General features: G+C 39.8%; 29 non-coding genes and 6 pseudogenes across 29 annotated transcripts; all 35 read left to right on the forward strand.

The window, feature by feature from the left end:
• Nucleotides 1-218: 218 nt before the first annotated feature.
• LOC146057007 (5S ribosomal RNA) lies at nt 219-337 on the forward strand. Its single transcript, XR_014469589.1, has one exon. It is a non-coding gene; the product is annotated as a 5S ribosomal RNA (ribosomal RNA).
• Nucleotides 338-682: 345 nt separating this feature from the next.
• On the forward strand, nt 683-801 carry LOC146056851 (5S ribosomal RNA). The gene has a single exon (XR_014469447.1). It is a non-coding gene; the product is annotated as a 5S ribosomal RNA (ribosomal RNA).
• A 345-nt stretch (nt 802-1,146) lies between these two features.
• On the forward strand, nt 1,147-1,265 carry LOC146056994 (5S ribosomal RNA). The gene has a single exon (XR_014469577.1). It is a non-coding gene; the product is annotated as a 5S ribosomal RNA (ribosomal RNA).
• A 345-nt stretch (nt 1,266-1,610) lies between these two features.
• Nucleotides 1,611-1,729, forward strand: LOC146057109 (5S ribosomal RNA). The gene has a single exon (XR_014469682.1). It is a non-coding gene; the product is annotated as a 5S ribosomal RNA (ribosomal RNA).
• Nucleotides 1,730-2,074: 345 nt separating this feature from the next.
• Nucleotides 2,075-2,193, forward strand: LOC146057008 (5S ribosomal RNA). The gene has a single exon (XR_014469590.1). It is a non-coding gene; the product is annotated as a 5S ribosomal RNA (ribosomal RNA).
• Nucleotides 2,194-2,538: 345 nt separating this feature from the next.
• Nucleotides 2,539-2,657, forward strand: LOC146057094 (5S ribosomal RNA). The gene has a single exon (XR_014469668.1). It is a non-coding gene; the product is annotated as a 5S ribosomal RNA (ribosomal RNA).
• A 346-nt stretch (nt 2,658-3,003) lies between these two features.
• Nucleotides 3,004-3,122, forward strand: LOC146056852 (5S ribosomal RNA). Its single transcript, XR_014469448.1, has one exon. It is a non-coding gene; the product is annotated as a 5S ribosomal RNA (ribosomal RNA).
• Nucleotides 3,123-3,467: 345 nt separating this feature from the next.
• LOC146056853 (5S ribosomal RNA) lies at nt 3,468-3,586 on the forward strand. Its single transcript, XR_014469449.1, has one exon. It is a non-coding gene; the product is annotated as a 5S ribosomal RNA (ribosomal RNA).
• Nucleotides 3,587-3,931: 345 nt separating this feature from the next.
• On the forward strand, nt 3,932-4,050 carry LOC146057027 (5S ribosomal RNA). The gene has a single exon (XR_014469607.1). It is a non-coding gene; the product is annotated as a 5S ribosomal RNA (ribosomal RNA).
• Nucleotides 4,051-4,395: 345 nt separating this feature from the next.
• LOC146056855 (5S ribosomal RNA) lies at nt 4,396-4,514 on the forward strand. The gene has a single exon (XR_014469451.1). It is a non-coding gene; the product is annotated as a 5S ribosomal RNA (ribosomal RNA).
• A 345-nt stretch (nt 4,515-4,859) lies between these two features.
• Nucleotides 4,860-4,978, forward strand: LOC146056856 (5S ribosomal RNA). The gene has a single exon (XR_014469452.1). It is a non-coding gene; the product is annotated as a 5S ribosomal RNA (ribosomal RNA).
• A 346-nt stretch (nt 4,979-5,324) lies between these two features.
• On the forward strand, nt 5,325-5,443 carry LOC146057055 (5S ribosomal RNA). Its single transcript, XR_014469633.1, has one exon. It is a non-coding gene; the product is annotated as a 5S ribosomal RNA (ribosomal RNA).
• A 345-nt stretch (nt 5,444-5,788) lies between these two features.
• Nucleotides 5,789-5,907, forward strand: LOC146056857 (5S ribosomal RNA). The gene has a single exon (XR_014469453.1). It is a non-coding gene; the product is annotated as a 5S ribosomal RNA (ribosomal RNA).
• Nucleotides 5,908-6,252: 345 nt separating this feature from the next.
• Nucleotides 6,253-6,371, forward strand: LOC146057142 (5S ribosomal RNA; annotated as a pseudogene).
• A 345-nt stretch (nt 6,372-6,716) lies between these two features.
• Nucleotides 6,717-6,835, forward strand: LOC146056932 (5S ribosomal RNA). Its single transcript, XR_014469521.1, has one exon. It is a non-coding gene; the product is annotated as a 5S ribosomal RNA (ribosomal RNA).
• A 346-nt stretch (nt 6,836-7,181) lies between these two features.
• LOC146057034 (5S ribosomal RNA) lies at nt 7,182-7,300 on the forward strand. Its single transcript, XR_014469614.1, has one exon. It is a non-coding gene; the product is annotated as a 5S ribosomal RNA (ribosomal RNA).
• Nucleotides 7,301-7,645: 345 nt separating this feature from the next.
• Nucleotides 7,646-7,764, forward strand: LOC146056858 (5S ribosomal RNA). Its single transcript, XR_014469454.1, has one exon. It is a non-coding gene; the product is annotated as a 5S ribosomal RNA (ribosomal RNA).
• A 345-nt stretch (nt 7,765-8,109) lies between these two features.
• On the forward strand, nt 8,110-8,228 carry LOC146056969 (5S ribosomal RNA). The gene has a single exon (XR_014469555.1). It is a non-coding gene; the product is annotated as a 5S ribosomal RNA (ribosomal RNA).
• A 344-nt stretch (nt 8,229-8,572) lies between these two features.
• LOC146056911 (5S ribosomal RNA) lies at nt 8,573-8,691 on the forward strand. The gene has a single exon (XR_014469502.1). It is a non-coding gene; the product is annotated as a 5S ribosomal RNA (ribosomal RNA).
• Nucleotides 8,692-9,035: 344 nt separating this feature from the next.
• On the forward strand, nt 9,036-9,154 carry LOC146056859 (5S ribosomal RNA). Its single transcript, XR_014469455.1, has one exon. It is a non-coding gene; the product is annotated as a 5S ribosomal RNA (ribosomal RNA).
• A 345-nt stretch (nt 9,155-9,499) lies between these two features.
• On the forward strand, nt 9,500-9,618 carry LOC146057143 (5S ribosomal RNA; annotated as a pseudogene).
• A 345-nt stretch (nt 9,619-9,963) lies between these two features.
• Nucleotides 9,964-10,082, forward strand: LOC146057076 (5S ribosomal RNA). The gene has a single exon (XR_014469652.1). It is a non-coding gene; the product is annotated as a 5S ribosomal RNA (ribosomal RNA).
• Nucleotides 10,083-10,427: 345 nt separating this feature from the next.
• Nucleotides 10,428-10,546, forward strand: LOC146057032 (5S ribosomal RNA). The gene has a single exon (XR_014469612.1). It is a non-coding gene; the product is annotated as a 5S ribosomal RNA (ribosomal RNA).
• Nucleotides 10,547-10,891: 345 nt separating this feature from the next.
• Nucleotides 10,892-11,010, forward strand: LOC146056860 (5S ribosomal RNA). Its single transcript, XR_014469456.1, has one exon. It is a non-coding gene; the product is annotated as a 5S ribosomal RNA (ribosomal RNA).
• A 345-nt stretch (nt 11,011-11,355) lies between these two features.
• On the forward strand, nt 11,356-11,474 carry LOC146057144 (5S ribosomal RNA; annotated as a pseudogene).
• Nucleotides 11,475-11,819: 345 nt separating this feature from the next.
• On the forward strand, nt 11,820-11,938 carry LOC146056933 (5S ribosomal RNA). The gene has a single exon (XR_014469522.1). It is a non-coding gene; the product is annotated as a 5S ribosomal RNA (ribosomal RNA).
• Nucleotides 11,939-12,284: 346 nt separating this feature from the next.
• On the forward strand, nt 12,285-12,403 carry LOC146057154 (5S ribosomal RNA; annotated as a pseudogene).
• A 345-nt stretch (nt 12,404-12,748) lies between these two features.
• LOC146056862 (5S ribosomal RNA) lies at nt 12,749-12,867 on the forward strand. Its single transcript, XR_014469457.1, has one exon. It is a non-coding gene; the product is annotated as a 5S ribosomal RNA (ribosomal RNA).
• Nucleotides 12,868-13,213: 346 nt separating this feature from the next.
• Nucleotides 13,214-13,332, forward strand: LOC146056863 (5S ribosomal RNA). The gene has a single exon (XR_014469458.1). It is a non-coding gene; the product is annotated as a 5S ribosomal RNA (ribosomal RNA).
• A 344-nt stretch (nt 13,333-13,676) lies between these two features.
• Nucleotides 13,677-13,795, forward strand: LOC146057163 (5S ribosomal RNA; annotated as a pseudogene).
• A 345-nt stretch (nt 13,796-14,140) lies between these two features.
• Nucleotides 14,141-14,259, forward strand: LOC146057132 (5S ribosomal RNA; annotated as a pseudogene).
• Nucleotides 14,260-14,605: 346 nt separating this feature from the next.
• Nucleotides 14,606-14,724, forward strand: LOC146057090 (5S ribosomal RNA). The gene has a single exon (XR_014469665.1). It is a non-coding gene; the product is annotated as a 5S ribosomal RNA (ribosomal RNA).
• Nucleotides 14,725-15,069: 345 nt separating this feature from the next.
• Nucleotides 15,070-15,188, forward strand: LOC146057068 (5S ribosomal RNA). Its single transcript, XR_014469645.1, has one exon. It is a non-coding gene; the product is annotated as a 5S ribosomal RNA (ribosomal RNA).
• Nucleotides 15,189-15,534: 346 nt separating this feature from the next.
• On the forward strand, nt 15,535-15,653 carry LOC146057012 (5S ribosomal RNA). Its single transcript, XR_014469594.1, has one exon. It is a non-coding gene; the product is annotated as a 5S ribosomal RNA (ribosomal RNA).
• Nucleotides 15,654-15,999: 346 nt separating this feature from the next.
• On the forward strand, nt 16,000-16,118 carry LOC146057024 (5S ribosomal RNA). The gene has a single exon (XR_014469605.1). It is a non-coding gene; the product is annotated as a 5S ribosomal RNA (ribosomal RNA).
• The last annotated feature ends 88 nt before the right edge of the window (nt 16,119-16,206 follow it).

The following is a 16,206-nucleotide window of genomic DNA, read 5'->3' on the forward strand; positions in this document are numbered from 1 at the left end:
CACACTGTTTAGGCCCAATTCCAACTGCTTTTGGCAGCTAAACAGTGTTGAGCCTCTTTAGTAGTTTAATTTAAGACCCCCTGCTAATATCATGTCCTGTAGGTCTTTTTACATTACCAACACATGATTTTTTTCAGTAAGCCAATACAGTTAGGAAACTTTTTTATTAGCTTACCTGGTGATAGAAGTAGAAGAGGGCAAAAAAGTGCCTATATCTCACCTACAGCCATACCACATTGGATAGGCCCAATCTTGTCTGATCTTGGAAGCTAAGCAGTGTTGGGCCTGGTTAGTACTTGGGTGGGAGACCACATGGGAACACCAGGTGCTGTAGGTTTTTTCACATTACAGGCAAATTGTTTTTATTCTCTAGCTATTTAAATTGGAAACTTTTTCTTTTTATTGCCAGTACAGACATTTGGAAGAGGTCAAACAGACACAATAGCCATCTCCTAAAGACTTACCACACTGTTTAGGCCCAATTCCAACTACTTTTGGCAGCTAAACAGTGTTGAGCCTCTTTAGTAGTTTAATTTAAGACCCCCTGCTAATATCATGTCCTGTAGGTCTTTTTACATTACCAACACATGATTTTTTTCAGTAAGCCAATACAGTTAGGAAACTTTTTTATTAGCTTACCTGGTGATAGAAGTAGAAGAGGGCAAAAAAGTGAATTTAACTCACCTACAGCCATACCACATTGGATAGGCCCAATCTCGTCTGATCTTGGAAGCTAAGCAGTGTTGGGCCTGGTTAGTACTTGGGTGGGAGACCACATGGGAACACCAGGTGCTGTAGGTTTTTTCACATCACTGGCAAATTGTTTTTATTCTCTAGCTATTTATATTGGAAACTTTTTCATTTTATTGCCAGCACAGACATTTGGAAGAGGTCAAACAGACACAATAGCCATCAGCTAAAGACTTACCACACTGTTTAGGCTCAATTCCAACTGCTTTTGGCAGCTAAACAGTGTTGAGCCTCTTTTGTAGTTTAATTTAAGACCCCCTGCTAATATCATGTCCTGTAGGTCTTTTTACATTACCAACACATGATTTTTTTCCGTAAGCCAATACAGTTAGGGAACTTTTGTATTAGCTTACCTGGTGATAGAAGTAGAAGAGGGCAAAAAAGTGCCTGTATCTCACCTACAGCCATACCACATTGGATAGGCCCAATCTCGTCTGATCTTGGAAGCTAAGCAGTGTTGGGCCTGGTTAGTACTTTGGTGGGAGACCACATGGGAACACCAGGTGCTGTAGGGTTTTTCACATTACAGGCAAATTGTTTTTATTCTCTAGCTATTTAAATTGGAAACTTTTTCTTTTTATTGCCAGTACAGACATTTGGAAGAGGTCAAACAGACACAATAGCCATCACATAAAGACTTACCACACTGTTTAGGCCCAATTCCAACTGCTTTTGGCAGCTAAACAGTGTTGAGCCTCTTTAGTAGTTTAATTTAAGACCCCCTGCTAATATCATGTCCTGTAGGTCTTTTTACATTACCAACACATGATTTTTTTCAGTAAGCCAATACAGTTAGGAAACTTTTTTATTAGCTTACCTGGTGATAGAAGTAGAAGAGGGCTAAAAAGTGCCTGTATTTCACCTACAGCCATACCACATTGGATAGGCCCAATCTCGTCTGTTCTTGGAAGCTAAGCAGTGTTGGGCCTGGTTAGTACTTGGGTGGGAGACCACATGGGAACACCAAGTGCTGTAGGTTTTTTCACATTACAGGCAAATTGTTTTTATTCTCTAGCTATTTAAATTGGAAACTTTTTCTTTTTATTGCCAGTACAGGCATTTGGAAGAGGTCAAACAGACACAATAGCCATCACCTAAAGACTTACCACACTGTTTAGGCCCAATTCCATCTGCTTTTGGCAGCTAAACAGTGTTGATCCTCTTTAGTAGTTTAATTTAAGACCCCCTGCTAATATCATGTCCTGTAGGTCGTTTTACATTACCAACACATGATTTTTTTCAGTAAGCCAATACAGTTAGGAAACTTTTTTATTAGCTTACCTGGTGATAGAAGTAGAAGAGGGCAAAAAAGTGCCTGTATCTCACCTACAGCCATACCACATTGGATAGGCCCAATCTTGTCTGATCTTGGAAGCTAAGCAGTGTTGGGCCTGGTTAGTACTTGGGTGGGAGACCACATGGGAACACCAGGTGCTGTAGGTTTTTTGACATTACAGGCAAATTGTTTTTATTCTCTAGCTATTTAAATTGGAAACTTTTTCTTTTTATTGCCAGTACAGACATTTGGAAGAGGTCAAACAGACACAATAGCCATCTCCTAAAGACTTACCACACTGTTTAGGCCCAATTCCAACTACTTGTGGCAGCTAAACAGTGTTGAGCCTCTTTAGTAGTTTAATTTAAGACCCCCTGCTAATATCATGTCCTGTAGGTCTTTTTACATTACCAACACATGATTTTTTTCAGTAAGCCAATACAGTTAGGAAACTTTTTTATTAGCTTACCTGGTGATAGAAGTAGAAGAGGGCAAAAAAGTGCCTGTATCTCAACTACAGCCATACCACATTGGATAGGCCCAATCTCTTCTGAACTTGGAAGCTAAGCAGTGTTGGGCCTGGTTAGTACTTTGGTGGGAGACCACATGGGAACACCAGGTGCTGTCGGTTTTTTCACATTACAGGCAATTTTTTTTTTATTCTCTAGCTATTTAAATTGGAAACTTTTTATTTTTATTGCCAGTACAGACATTTGGAAGAGGTCAAACAGACACAATAGCCATCACCTAAAGACTTACCACACTGTTTAGGCCCAATTCCAACTGCTTTTGGCAGCTAAACAGTGTTGGTCCCCTTTAGTAGTTTAATTTAAGACTCCCTGCTAATATCATGTCCTGTAGGTCTTTTTACATTACCAACACATGATTTTTTTCAGTAAGCCAATACAGTTAGGAAACTTTTTTATTAGCTTACCTGGTGATAGAAGTAGAAGAGGGCAAAAAAGTGCCTGTATCTCACCTACAGCCATACCACATTGGATAGGCCCAATCTCGTCTGATCTTGGAAGCTAAGCAGTGTTGGGCCTGGTTAGTACTTGGGTGGGAGACCACATGGGAACACCAGGTGCTGTAGGTTTTTTCACATTACAGGCAAATTGTTTTTATTCTCTAGCTATTTAAATTGGAAACTTTTTCTTTTTATTGCCAGTACAGACATTTGGAAGAGGTCAAACAGACACAATAGCCATCACCTAAAGACTTACCACACTGTTTAGGCCCAATTCCAACTGCTTTTGGCAGCTAAACAGTGTTGAGCCTCTTTAGTAGTTTAATTTAAGACCCCCTGCTAATATCATGTCCTGTAGGTCTTTTTACATTACCAACACATGATTTTTTTCAGTAAGCCAATACAGTTAGGAAACTTTTGTATTAGCTTACCTGGTGATAGAAGTAGAAGAGGGCAAAAAAGTGCCTTTAACTCACCTACAGCCATACCACATTGGATAGGCCCAATCTCGTCTGATCTTGGAAGCTAAGCAGTGTTGGGCCTGGTTAGTACTTGGGTGGGAGACCACATGGGAACACCAGGTGCTGTAGGTTTTTTCACATTACTGGCAAATTGTTTTTATTCTCTAGCTATTTAAATAGGAAACTTTATCTTTTTATTGCCAGCACAGACATTTGGAAGAGGTCAAACAGACACAATAGCCATCACCTAAAGACTTACCAAACTGTTTAGGCCCAATTCCAACTGCTTTTGGCAGCTAAACAGTGTTGAGCCTCTTTAGTAGTTTAATTTAAGACCCCCTGCTAATATCATGTCCTGTAGGTCTTTTTACATTACCAACACATGATTTTTTTCAGTAAGCCAATACAGTTAGGAAACTTTTTTATTAGCTTACCTGGTGATAGAAGTAGAAGAGGGCAAAAAAGTGCCTGTATCTCAACTACAGCCATACCACATTGGATAGACCCAATCTCGTCTGAACTTGGAAGCTAAGCAGTGTTGGGCCTGGTTAGTACTTGGGTGGGAGACCACATGGGAACACCAGGTGCAGTAGGTTTTTTCACATTACTGGCAAATTGTTTTTATTCTCTAGCTATTTAAATTGGAAACTTTTTCTTTTTATTGCCAGCACAGACATTTGGAAGAGGTCAAACAGACACAATAGCCATCACCTAAAGACTTACCACACTGTTTAGGCCCAATTCCAACTGCTTTTGGCAGCTAAACAGTGTTGGGCCTCTTTAGTAGTTTAATTTAAGACCCCCTGCTAATATCATGTCCTGTAGGTCTTTTTACATTACCAACACATGATTTTTTTCAGTAAGCCAATACAGTTAGGAAACTTTTTTATTAGCTTACCTGGTGATAGAAGTAGAAGAGGGCAAAAAAGTGCCTGTATCTCACCTACAGCCATACCACATTGGATAGGCCCAATCTCGTCTGATCTTGGAAGCTAAGCAGTGTTGGGCCTGGTTAGTACTTGGGTGGGAGACCACATGGGAACACCAGGTGCTGTAGGTTTTTTCACATTACAGGCAAATTGTTTTTATTCTCTAGCTATTTAAATTGGAAACTTTTTCTTTTTATTGCCAGTACAGACATTTGGAAGAGGTCAAACAGACACAATAGCCATCACCTAAAGACTTACCACACTGTTTAGGCCCAATTCCAACTGCTTTTGGCAGCTATACAGTGTTGAGCCTGTTTAGTAGTTTAATTTAAGACCCCCTGCTAATATCATGTCCTGTAGGTCTTTTTACATTACCAACACATGATTTTTTTCAGTAAGCCAATACAGTTAGGAAACTTTTTTATCAGCTTACCTGGTGATAGAAGTAGAAGAGGGCAAAAAAGTGCCTGTATCTCACCTACAGCCATACCACATTGGATAGGCCCAATCTCGTCTGATCTTGGAAGCTAAGCAGTGTTGGGCCTGGTTAGTACTTGGGTGGGAGACCACATGGGAACACCAGGTGCTGTAGGTTTTTTCACATTACAGTCAAATTGTTTTTATTCTCTAGCTATTTAAATTGGAAACTTTAACTTTTTATTGCCAGTACAGACATTTGGAAGAGGTCAAACAGACACAATAGCCATCACCTAAAGAATTACCACACTGTTTAGGCCCAATTCCAACTGCTTTTGGCAGCTAAACAGTGTTGAGCCTCTTTAGTAGTTTAATTTAAGACCCCCTGCTAATATCATATCCTGTAGGTCTTTTTACATTACCAACACATGATTTTTTTTAAGTAAGCCAATACAGTTAGGAAACTTTTTTATTAGCTTACCTGGTGATAGAAGTAGAAGAGGGCAAAAAAGTGCTTGTATCTCACCTACAGCCATACCACATTGGATAGGCCCAACCTCGTCTGATCTTGGAAGTTAAGCAGTGTTGGGCCTGGTTAGTACTTGGGTGGGAGACCACATGGGAACACCAGGTGCTGTATGTTTTTTCACATTACTGGCAAATTGTTTTTATTCTCTAGCTATTTAGATTGGAAACTTTTTCTTTTTATTGCCAGCACAGACATTTGGAAGAGTTCAAACAGACACAATAGCCATCACCTAAAGACTTACCACACTGTTTAGGCCCAATTCCAACTGCTTTTGGCAGCTAAACAGTGTTGAGCCTCTTTAGTAGTTTAATTTAAGACCCCCTGCTAATATCATGTCCTGTAGGTCTTTTTACATTACCAACACATGATTTTTTTCAGTAAGCCAATACAGTTAGGAAACTTTTGTATTAGCTTACCTGGTGATAGAAGTAGAAGAGGGCAAAAAAGTGAATTTAACTCACCTACAGCCATACCACATTGGATAGGCCCAATCTCGTCTGATCTTGGAAGCTAAGCAGTGTTGGGCCTGGTTAGTACTTGGGTGGGAGACCACATGGGAACACCAGGTGCTGTAGGTTTTTTCACATTACTGGCAAATTGTTTTTATTCTCTAGCTATTTATATTGGAAACTTTTTCATTTTATTGCCAGCACAGACATTTGGAAGAGGTCAAACAGACACAATAGCCATCAGCTAAAGACTTACCACACTGTTTAGGCTCAATTCCAACTGCTTTTGGCAGCTAAACAGTATTGAGCCTCTTTTGTAGTTTAATTTAAGACCCCCTGCTAATATCATGTCCTGTAGGTCTTTTTACATGACCAACAAATGATTTTTTTCCGTAAGCCAATACAGTTAGGAAACTTTTGTATTAGCTTACCTGGTGATAGAAGTAGAAGAGGGCAAAAAAGTGCCTGTATCTCACCTACAGCCATACCACATTGGATAGGCCCAATCTCGTCTTATCTTGGAAGCTAAGCAGTTTTGGGCCTGGTTAGTACTTGGGTGGGAGACCACATGGGAACACCAGGTGCTGTAGGTTTTTTCACATTACTGGCAAATTGTTTTTATTCTCTAGCTATTTAAATTGGGAACTTTTTCTTTTTATTGCCAGTACAGACATTTGGAAGAGGTCAAACAGACACAATAGCCATCACCTAAAGACTTACCACACTGTTTAGGCCCAATTCCAACTGCTTTTGGCAGCTAAACAGTGTTGAGCCTCTTTAGTAGTTTAATTTAAGACCCCCTGCTAATATCATGTCCTGTAGGTCTTTTTACATTACCAACACATGATTTTTTTCAGTAAGCCAATACAGTTAGGAAACCTTTTTATTAGCTTACCTGGTGATAGAAGTAGAAGAGGGCAAAAAAGTGCCTGTATATCATCTACAGCCATACCACATTGGATAGGCCCAATCTCGTCTGATCTTGGAAGCTAAGCAGTGTTGGGCCTGGTTAGTACTTGGGTGGGAGACCACATGAGAACACCAGGTGCTGTAGGTTTTTTCACATCACAGGCAAATTGTTTTTATTCTCTAGCTATTTAAATTGGAAACTTTTTCTTTTTATTGCCAGTACAGACATTTGGAAGAGGTCAAAAAGACACAATAGACTTCACCTAAAGACTTACCACACTGTTTAGGCCCAATTCCAACTGCTTTTGGCAGCTAAACAGTGTTGAGCCTGTTTAGTAGTTTAATTTAAGACCCCCTGCTAATATCATGTCCTGTAGGTCTTTTTACATTACCAACACATGATTTTTTTTAAGTAAGCCAATACAGTTAGGAAACTTTTTTATTAGCTTACCTGGTGATAAAAGTAGAAGAGGGCAAAAAAGTGCCTGTATCTCACCTACAGCCATACCACATTGGATAGGCCTAATTTCGTCTGATCTTGGAAGCTAAGCAGTGTTGGGCCTGGTTAGTACTTGGGTGGGAGACCACCTGGGAACACCAGGTGCTGTAGGTTTTTTCACATTACTGGCAAATTGTTTTTATTCTCTAGCTATTTAAATTGGAAACTTTTTCTTTTTATTGCCAGCACAGACATTTGGAAGAGGTCAAACAGACACAATAGCCATCACCTAAAGACTTACCACACTGTTTAGGCTCAATTCCAACTGCTTTTGGCAGCTAAACAGTGTTGAGCCTCTTTTGTAGTTTAATTTAAGACCCCCTGCTAATATCATGTCCTGTAGGTCTTTTTACATTACCAACACATGATTTTTTTCAGTAAGCCAATACAGTTAGGAAACGTTTGTATTAGCTTACCTGGTGATAGAAGTAGAAGAGGGCAAAAAAGTGCTTTTAACTCACCTACAGCCATACCACATTGGATAGGCCCAATCTCGTCTGATCTTGGAAGCTAAGCAGTGTTGGGCCTGGTTAGTACTTGGGTGGGAGACCACATGGGAACACCAGGTGCTGTAGGTTTTTTCACATTACTGGAAAATTGTTTTTATTCTCTAGCTATTTAAATTGGAAACTTTTTCTTTTTATTGCCAGTACAGACATTTGGAAGAGGTCAAACAGACACAATAGCCATCACCTAAAGACTTACCACACTGTTTAGGCCCAATTCCAACTGCTTTTGGCAGCTAAACAGTGTTGAGCCTCTTTAGTAGTTTAATTTAAGACCCCCTGCTAATATCATGTCCTGTAGGTCTTTTTACATTACCAACACATGATTTTTTTCAGTAAGCCAATACAGTTAGGAAACGTTTGTATTAGCTTACCTGGTGATAGAAGTAGAAGAGGGCAAAAAAGTGCCTGTATCTCACCTACAGCCATACCACACTGGATAGGCCCAATCTCGTCTGATCTTGGAAGCTAAGCAGTGTTGGGCCTGGTTAGTACTTGGGTGGGAGACCACATGGGAACACCAGGTGCTGTAGGTTTTTTCACATTACAGGCAAATTGTTTTTTTCTCTAGCTATTTAAATTGGAAACTTTTTCTTTTTATTGCCAGTACAGACATTTGGAAGAGGTCAAACAGACACAATAGCCATCACCTAAAGACTTACCACACTGTTTAGGCCCAATTCCAACTGCTTTTGGCAGCTAAACAGTGTTGAGCCTCTTTAGTAGTTTAATTTAAGACCCCCTGCTAATATCATGTCCTGTAGGTCTTTTTACATTACCAACACATGATTTTTTTCAGTAAGCCAATACAGTTAGGAAACTTTTTTATTAGCTTACCTGGTGATAGAAGTAGAAGAGGGCAAAAAAGTGCCTGTATCTCACCTACAGCCATACCACACTGGATAGGCCCAATCTCGTCTGATCTTGGAAGCTAAGCAGTGTTGGGCCTGGTTAGTACTTGGGTGGGAGATCACATGGGAACACCAGGTGCTGTAGGTTTTTTCACATTACAGGCAAATTGTTTTTTTCTCTAGCTATTTAAATTGGAAACTTTTTCTTTTTATTGCCAGTACAGACATTTGGAAGAGGTCAAACAGACACAATAGCCATCACCTAAAGACTTACCACAATGTTTAGGCCCAATTCCAACTGCTTTTGGCAGCTTAACAGTGTTGAGCCTCTTTAGTAGTTTAATTTAAGACCCCCTGCTAATATCATGTCTTGTAGGTCTTTTTACATTACCAACACATGATTTTTTTCAGTAAGCCAATACAGTTAGGAAACTTTTGTATTAGCTTACCTGGTGATAGTAGTAGAAGAGGGCAAAAAAGTGAATTTAACTCACCTACAGCCATACCACATTGGATAGGCCCAATCTCGTCTGATCTTGGAAGCTAAGCAGTGTTGGGCCTGGTTAGTACTTGGGTGGGAGACCACATGGGAACACCAGGTGCTGTAGGTTTTTTCACATTACTGGCAAATTGTTTTTATTCTCTAGCTATTTATATTGGAAACTTTTTCATTTTATTGCCAGCACAGACATTTGGAAGAGGTCAAACAGACACAATAGCCATCAGCTAAAGACTTACCACACTGTTTAGGCTCAATTCCAACTGCTTTTGGCAGCTAAACAGTGTTGAGCCTCTTTTGTAGTTTAATTTAAGACCCCCTGCTAATATCATGTCCTGTAGGTCTTTTTACATGACCAACAAATGATTTTTTTCCGTAAGCCAATACAGTTAGGAAACTTTTGTATTAGCTTACCTGGTGATAGAAGTAGAAGAGGGCAAAAAAGTGCCTGTATCTCACCTACAGCCATACCACATTGGATAGGCCCAATCTCGTCTTATCTTGGAAGCTAAGCAGTTTTGGGCCTGGTTAGTACTTGGGTGGGAGACCACATGGGAACACCAGGTGCTGTAGGTTTTTTCACATTACTGGCAAATTGTTTTTATTCTCTAGCTATTTAAATTGGGAACTTTTTCTTTTTATTGCCAGTACAGACATTTGGAAGAGGTCAAACAGACACAATAGCCATCACCTAAAGACTTACCACACTGTTTAGGCCCAATTCCAACTGCTTTTGGCAGCTAAACAGTGTTGAGCCTCTTTAGTAGTTTAATTTAAGACCCCCTGCTAATATCATGTCCTGTAGGTCTTTTTACATTACCAACACATGATTTTTTTCAGTAAGCCAATACAGTTAGGAAACCTTTTTATTAGCTTACCTGGTGATAGAAGTAGAAGAGGGCAAAAAAGTGCCTGTATATCATCTACAGCCATACCACATTGGATAGGCCCAATCTTGTCTGATCTTGGAAGCTAAGCAGTGTTGGGCCTGGTTAGTACTTGGGTGGGAGACCACATGAGAACACCAGGTGCTGTAGGTTTTTTCACATCACAGGCAAATTGTTTTTATTCTCTAGCTATTTAAATTGGAAACTTTTTCTTTTTATTGCCAGTACAGACATTTGGAAGAGGTCAAACAGACACAATAGCCATCACCTAAAGACTTACCACACTGTTTAGGCCCAATTCCAACTGCTTTTGGCAGCTAAACAGTGTTGAGCCTCTTTAGTAGTTTAATTTAAGACCCCCTGCTAATATCATGTCCTGTAGGTCTTTTTACATTACCAACACATGATTTTTTTCAGTAAGCCAATACAGTTAGGAAACTTTTTTATTAGCTTACCTGGTGATAGAAGTAGAAGAGGGCAAAAAAGTGCCTGTATCTCACCTACAGCCATACCACACTGGATAGGCCCAATCTCGTCTGATCTTGGAAGCTAAGCAGTGTTGGGTCTGGTTAGTACTTGGGTGGGAGATCACATGGGAACACCAGGTGCTGTAGGTTTTTTCACATTACAGGCAAATTGTTTTTTTCTCTAGCTATTTAAATTGGAAACTTTTTCTTTTTTATTGCCAGTACAGACATTTGGAAGAGGTCAAACAGACACAATAGCCATCACCTAAAGACTTACCACAATGTTTAGGCCCAATTCCAACTGCTTTTGGCAGCTTAACAGTGTTGAGCCTCTTTAGTAGTTTAATTTAAGACCCCCTGCTAATATCATGTCTTGTAGGTCTTTTTACATTACCAACACATGATTTTTTTCAGTAAGCCAATACAGTTAGGAAACTTTTGTATTAGCTTACCTGGTGATAGTAGTAGAAGAGGGCAAAAAAGTGAATTTAACTCACCTACAGCCATACCACATTGGATAGGCCCAATCTCGTCTGATCTTGGAAGCTAAGCAGTGTTGGGCCTGGTTAGTACTTGGGTGGGAGACCACATGGGAACACCAGGTGCTGTAGGTTTTTTCACATTACTGGCAAATTGTTTTTATTCTCTAGCTATTTATATTGGAAACTTTTTCATTTTATTGCCAGCACAGACATTTGGAAGAGGTCAAACAGACACAATAGCCATCAGCTAAAGACTTACCACACTGTTTAGGCTCAATTCCAACTGCTTTTGGCAGCTAAACAGTGTTGAGCCTCTTTTGTAGTTTAATTTAAGACCCCCTGCTAATATCATGTCCTGTAGGTCTTTTTACATGACCAACAAATGATTTTTTTCCGTAAGCCAATACAGTTAGGAAACTTTTGTATTAGCTTACCTGGTGATAGAAGTAGAAGAGGGCAAAAAAGTGCCTGTATCTCACCTACAGCCATACCACATTGGATAGGCCCAATCTCGTCTTATCTTGGAAGCTAAGCAGTTTTGGGCCTGGTTAGTACTTGGGTGGGAGACCACATGGGAACACCAGGTGCTGTAGGTTTTTTCACAGTACTGGCAAATTGTTTTTATTCTCTAGCTATTTAAATTGGGAACTTTTTCTTTTTATTGCCAGTACAGACATTTGGAAGAGGTCAAACAGACACAATAGCCATCACCTAAAGACTTACCACACTGTTTAGGCCCAATTCCAACTGCTTTTGGCAGCTAAACAGTGTTGAGCCTCTTTAGTAGTTTAATTTAAGACCCCCTGCTAATATCATGTCCTGTAGGTCTTTTTACATTACCAACACATGATTTTTTTCAGTAAGCCAATACAGTTAGGAAACCTTTTTATTAGCTTACCTGGTGATAGAAGTAGAAGAGGGCAAAAAAGTGCCTGTATATCATCTACAGCCATACCACATTGGATAGGCCCAATCTCGTCTGATCTTGGAAGCTAAGCAGTGTTGGGCCTGGTTAGTACTTGGGTGGGAGACCACATGAGAACACCAGGTGCTGTAGGTTTTTTCACATCACAGGCAAATTGTTTTTATTCTCTAGCTATTTAAATTGGAAACTTTTTCTTTTTATTGCCAGTACAGACATTTGGAAGAGGTCAAACAGACACAATAGACTTCACCTAAAGACTTACCACACTGTTTAGGCCCAATTCCAACTGCTTTTGGCAGCTAAACAGTGTTGAGCCTCTTTAGTAGTTTAATTTAAGACCCCCTGCTAATATCATGTCCTGTAGGTCTTTTTACATTACCAACACATGATTTTTTTTAAGTAAGCCAATACAGTTAGGAAACTTTTTTATTAGCTTACCTGGTGATAAAAGTAGAAGAGGGCAAAAAAGTGCCTGTATCTCACCTCTAGCCATACTACATTGGATAGGCCTAATTTCGTCTGATCTTGGAAGCTAAGCAGTGTTGGGCCTGGTTAGTACTTGGGTGGGAGACCACCTGGGAACACCAGGTGCTGTAGGTTTTTTCACATTACTGTCAAATTGTTTTTATTCTCTAGCTATTTAAATTGGAAACTTTTTCTTTTTATTGCCAGCACAGACATTTGGAAGAGGTCAAACAGACACAATAGCCATCACCTAAAGACTTACCACACTGTTTAGGCTCAATTCCAACTGCTTTTGGCAGCTAAACAGTGTTGAGCCTCTTTTGTAGTTTAATTTAAGACCCCCTGCTAATATCATGTCCTGTAGGTCTTTTTACATTACCAACACATGATTTTTTTCAGTAAGCCAATACAGTTAGGAAACGTTTGTATTAGCTTACCTGGTGATAGAAGTAGAAGAGGGCAAAAAAGTGCTTTTAACTCACCTACAGCCATACCACATTGGATAGGCCCAATCTCGTCTGATCTTGGAAGCTAAGCAGTGTTGGGCCTGGTTAGTACTTGGGTGGGAGACCACATGGGAACACCAGGTGCTGTAGGTTTTTTCACATTACTGGAAAATTGTTTTTATTCTCTAGCTATTTAAATTGGAAACTTTTTCTTTTTATTGCCAGTACAGACATTTGGAAGAGGTCAAACAGACACAATAGCCATCACCTTAAGACTTACCACACTGTTTAGGCCCAATTCCAACTGCTTTTGGCAGCTAAACAGTGTTGAGCCTCTTTAGTAGTTTAATTTAAGACCCCCTGCTAATATCATGTCCTGTAGGTCTTTTTACATTACCAACACATGATTTTTTTTCAGTAAGCCAATACAGTTAGGAAACTTTTTTATTAGCTTACCTGGTGATAGAAGTAGAAGAGGGCAAAAAAGTGCCTGTATCTCACCTACAGCCATACCACATTGGATAGGCCCAATCTCGTCTGATCTTGGAAGCTAAGCAGTGTTGGGCCTGGTTAGTACTTGGGTGGGAGACCACATGGGAACACCAGGTGCTGTAGGTTTTTTCACATTACAGGCAAATTGTTTTTTTCTCTAGCTATTTAAATTGGAAACTTTTTCTTTTTATTGCCAGTACAGACATTTGGAAGAGGTCAAAAAGACACAATAGCCATCACCTAAAGACTTACCACAATGTTTAGGCCCAATCCCAACTGCTTTTGGCAGCTTAACAGTGTTGAGCCTCTTTTGTAGTTTAATTTAAGACCCCCTGCTAATATCATGTCCTGTAGGTCTTTTTACATTACCAACACATGATTTTTTTCAGTAAGCCAATACAGTTAGGAAACGTTTGTATTAGCTTACCTGGTGATAGAAGTAGAAGAGGGCAAAAAAGTGCTTTTAACTCACCTACAGCCATACCACATTGGATAGGCCCAATCTCGTCTTATCTTGGAAGCTAAGCAGTTTTGGGCCTGGTTAGTACTTGGGTGGGAGACCACATGGGAACACCAAGTGCTGTAGGTTTTTTCACATTACTGGCAAATTGTTTTTATTCTCTAGCTATTTAAATTGGGAACTTTTTCTTTTTATTGCCAGTACAGACATTTGGAAGAGGTCAAACAGACACAATAGCCATCACCTAAAGACTTACCACACTTTTTAGGCCCAATTCCAACTGCTTTTGGCAGCTAAACAGTGTTGAGCCTCTTTAGTAGTTTAATTTAAGACCCCCTGCTAATATCATGTCCTGTAGGTCTTTTTACATTACCAACACATGATTTTTTTCAGTAAGCCAATACAGTTAGGAAACCTTTTTATTAGCTTACCTGGTGATAGAAGTAGAAGAGGGCAAAAAAGTGCCTGTATATCATCTACAGCCATACCACATTGGATAGGCCCAATCTCGTCTGATCTTGGAAGCTAAGCTTTGTTGAGCCTGGTTAGTACTTGGGTGGGAGACCACATGAGAACACCAGGTGCTGTAGGTTTTTTCACATCACAGGCAAATTGTTTTTATTCTCTAGCTATTTAAATTGGGAACTTTTTCTTTTTATTGCCAGTACAGACATTTGGAAGAGGTCAAACAGACACAATAGCCATCACCTAAAGACTTACCACACTGTTTAGGCCCAATTCCAACTGCTTTTGGCAGCTAAACAGTGTTGAGCCTCTTTAGTAGTTTAATTTAAGACCCCCTGCTAATATCATGTCCTGTAGGTCTTTTTACATTACCAACACATGATTTTTTTCAGTAAGCCAATACAGTTAGGAAACTTTTTTTATTAGCTTACCTGGTGATAGAAGTAGAAGAGGGCAAAAAAGTGCCTGTATCTCACCTACAGCCATACCACATTGGATAGTCCCAATCTCGTCTGATCTTGGAAGCTATGCAGTGTTGGGCTTGGTTAGTACTTGGGTGGGAGACCACATGGGAACACCAGGTGCTGTAGGTTTTTTCACATTACAGGCAAATTGTTTTTATTCTCTAGCTATTTAAATTGGAAACTTTTTCTTTTTATTGCCAGTACAGACATTTGGAAGAGGTCAAACAGACACAATAGCCATCACCTAAAGACTTACCACACTGTTTAGGCCCAATTTCAACTGCTTCTGGCAGCTAAACAGTGTTGAGCCTCTTTAGTAGTTTAATTTAAGACCCCCTGCTAATATCATGTCCTGTAGGTCTTTTTACATTACCAACACATGATTTTTTTCAGTAAGCCAATACAGTTAGGAAACTTTTTTATTAGCTTACCTGGTGATAGAAGTAGAAGAGGGCAAAAAAGTGCCTGTATCTCACCTACAGCCATACCACATTGGATAGGCCCAATCTCGTCTGATCTTGGAAGCTAAGCAGTGTTGGGACTGGTTAGTACTTGGGTGGGAGACCACATGGGAACACCAGGTGCTGTAGGTTTTTTCACATTACAGGCAAATTGTTTTTATTCTCTAGCTATTTAAATTGGAAATTTTTTCTTTTTATTGCCAGTACAGACATTTGGAAGAGGTCAAACAGACACAATAGCCATCACCTAAAGACTTACCACACTGTTTAGGCCCAATTCCAACTGCTTTTGGCAGCTAAACAGTGTTGAGCCTGTTTAGTAGTTTAATTTAAGACCCCCTGCTAAGATCATGTCCTGTAGGTCTTTTTACATTACCAACACATGATTTTTTTTAAGTAAGCCAATACAGTTAGGAAACTTTTTTATTAGCTTACCTGGTGATAGAAGTAGAAGAGGGCAAAAAAGTGCCTGTATCTCACCTACAGCCATACCACATTGGATAGGCCCAATCTCGTCTGATCTTGGAAGCTAAGCAGTGTTGGGCCTGGTTAGTACTTGGGTGGGAGACCACCTGGGAACACCAGGTGCTGTAGGTTTTTTCACATTACTGGCAAATTGTTTTTATTCTCTAGCTATTTAAATTGGAAACTTTTTCTTTTTCTTGCCAGTACAGACTTTTGGAAGAGGTCAAACAGACACAATAGCCATCACCTAAAGACTTACCACACTGTTTAGGCCAAATTCCAACTGCTTTTGGAAGCTAAACAGTGTTAAGCCTGTTTAGTAGTTTAATTTAAGACCCCCTGCTAATATCATGTCCTGTAGGTCTTTTTACATTACCAACACATGATTTTTTTTAAGTAAGCCAATACAGTTAGGAAACTTTTTTATTAGCTTACCTGGTGATAGAAGTAGAAGAGGGCAAAAAAGTGCCTGTATCTCACCTACAGCCATACCACATTGGATAGGCCCAATCTCGTCTGATCTTGGAAGCTAAGCAGTGTTGGGCCTGGTTAGTACTTGGGTGGGAGACCACCTGGGAACACCAGGTGCTGTAGGTTTTTTCACATTACTGGCAAATTGTTTTTATTCTCTAGCTATTTATATAGGAAACTTTTTCTTTTTATTGCCAGCACAGACATTTGGAAG

The sequence above is a fragment of the Crinia signifera genome, unplaced genomic scaffold (assembly GCF_055691185.1).
Source record: "Crinia signifera unplaced genomic scaffold, ASM5569118v1 HAP2_SCAFFOLD_99, whole genome shotgun sequence".
Lineage (NCBI taxonomy): Eukaryota > Metazoa > Chordata > Amphibia > Anura > Myobatrachidae > Crinia > Crinia signifera.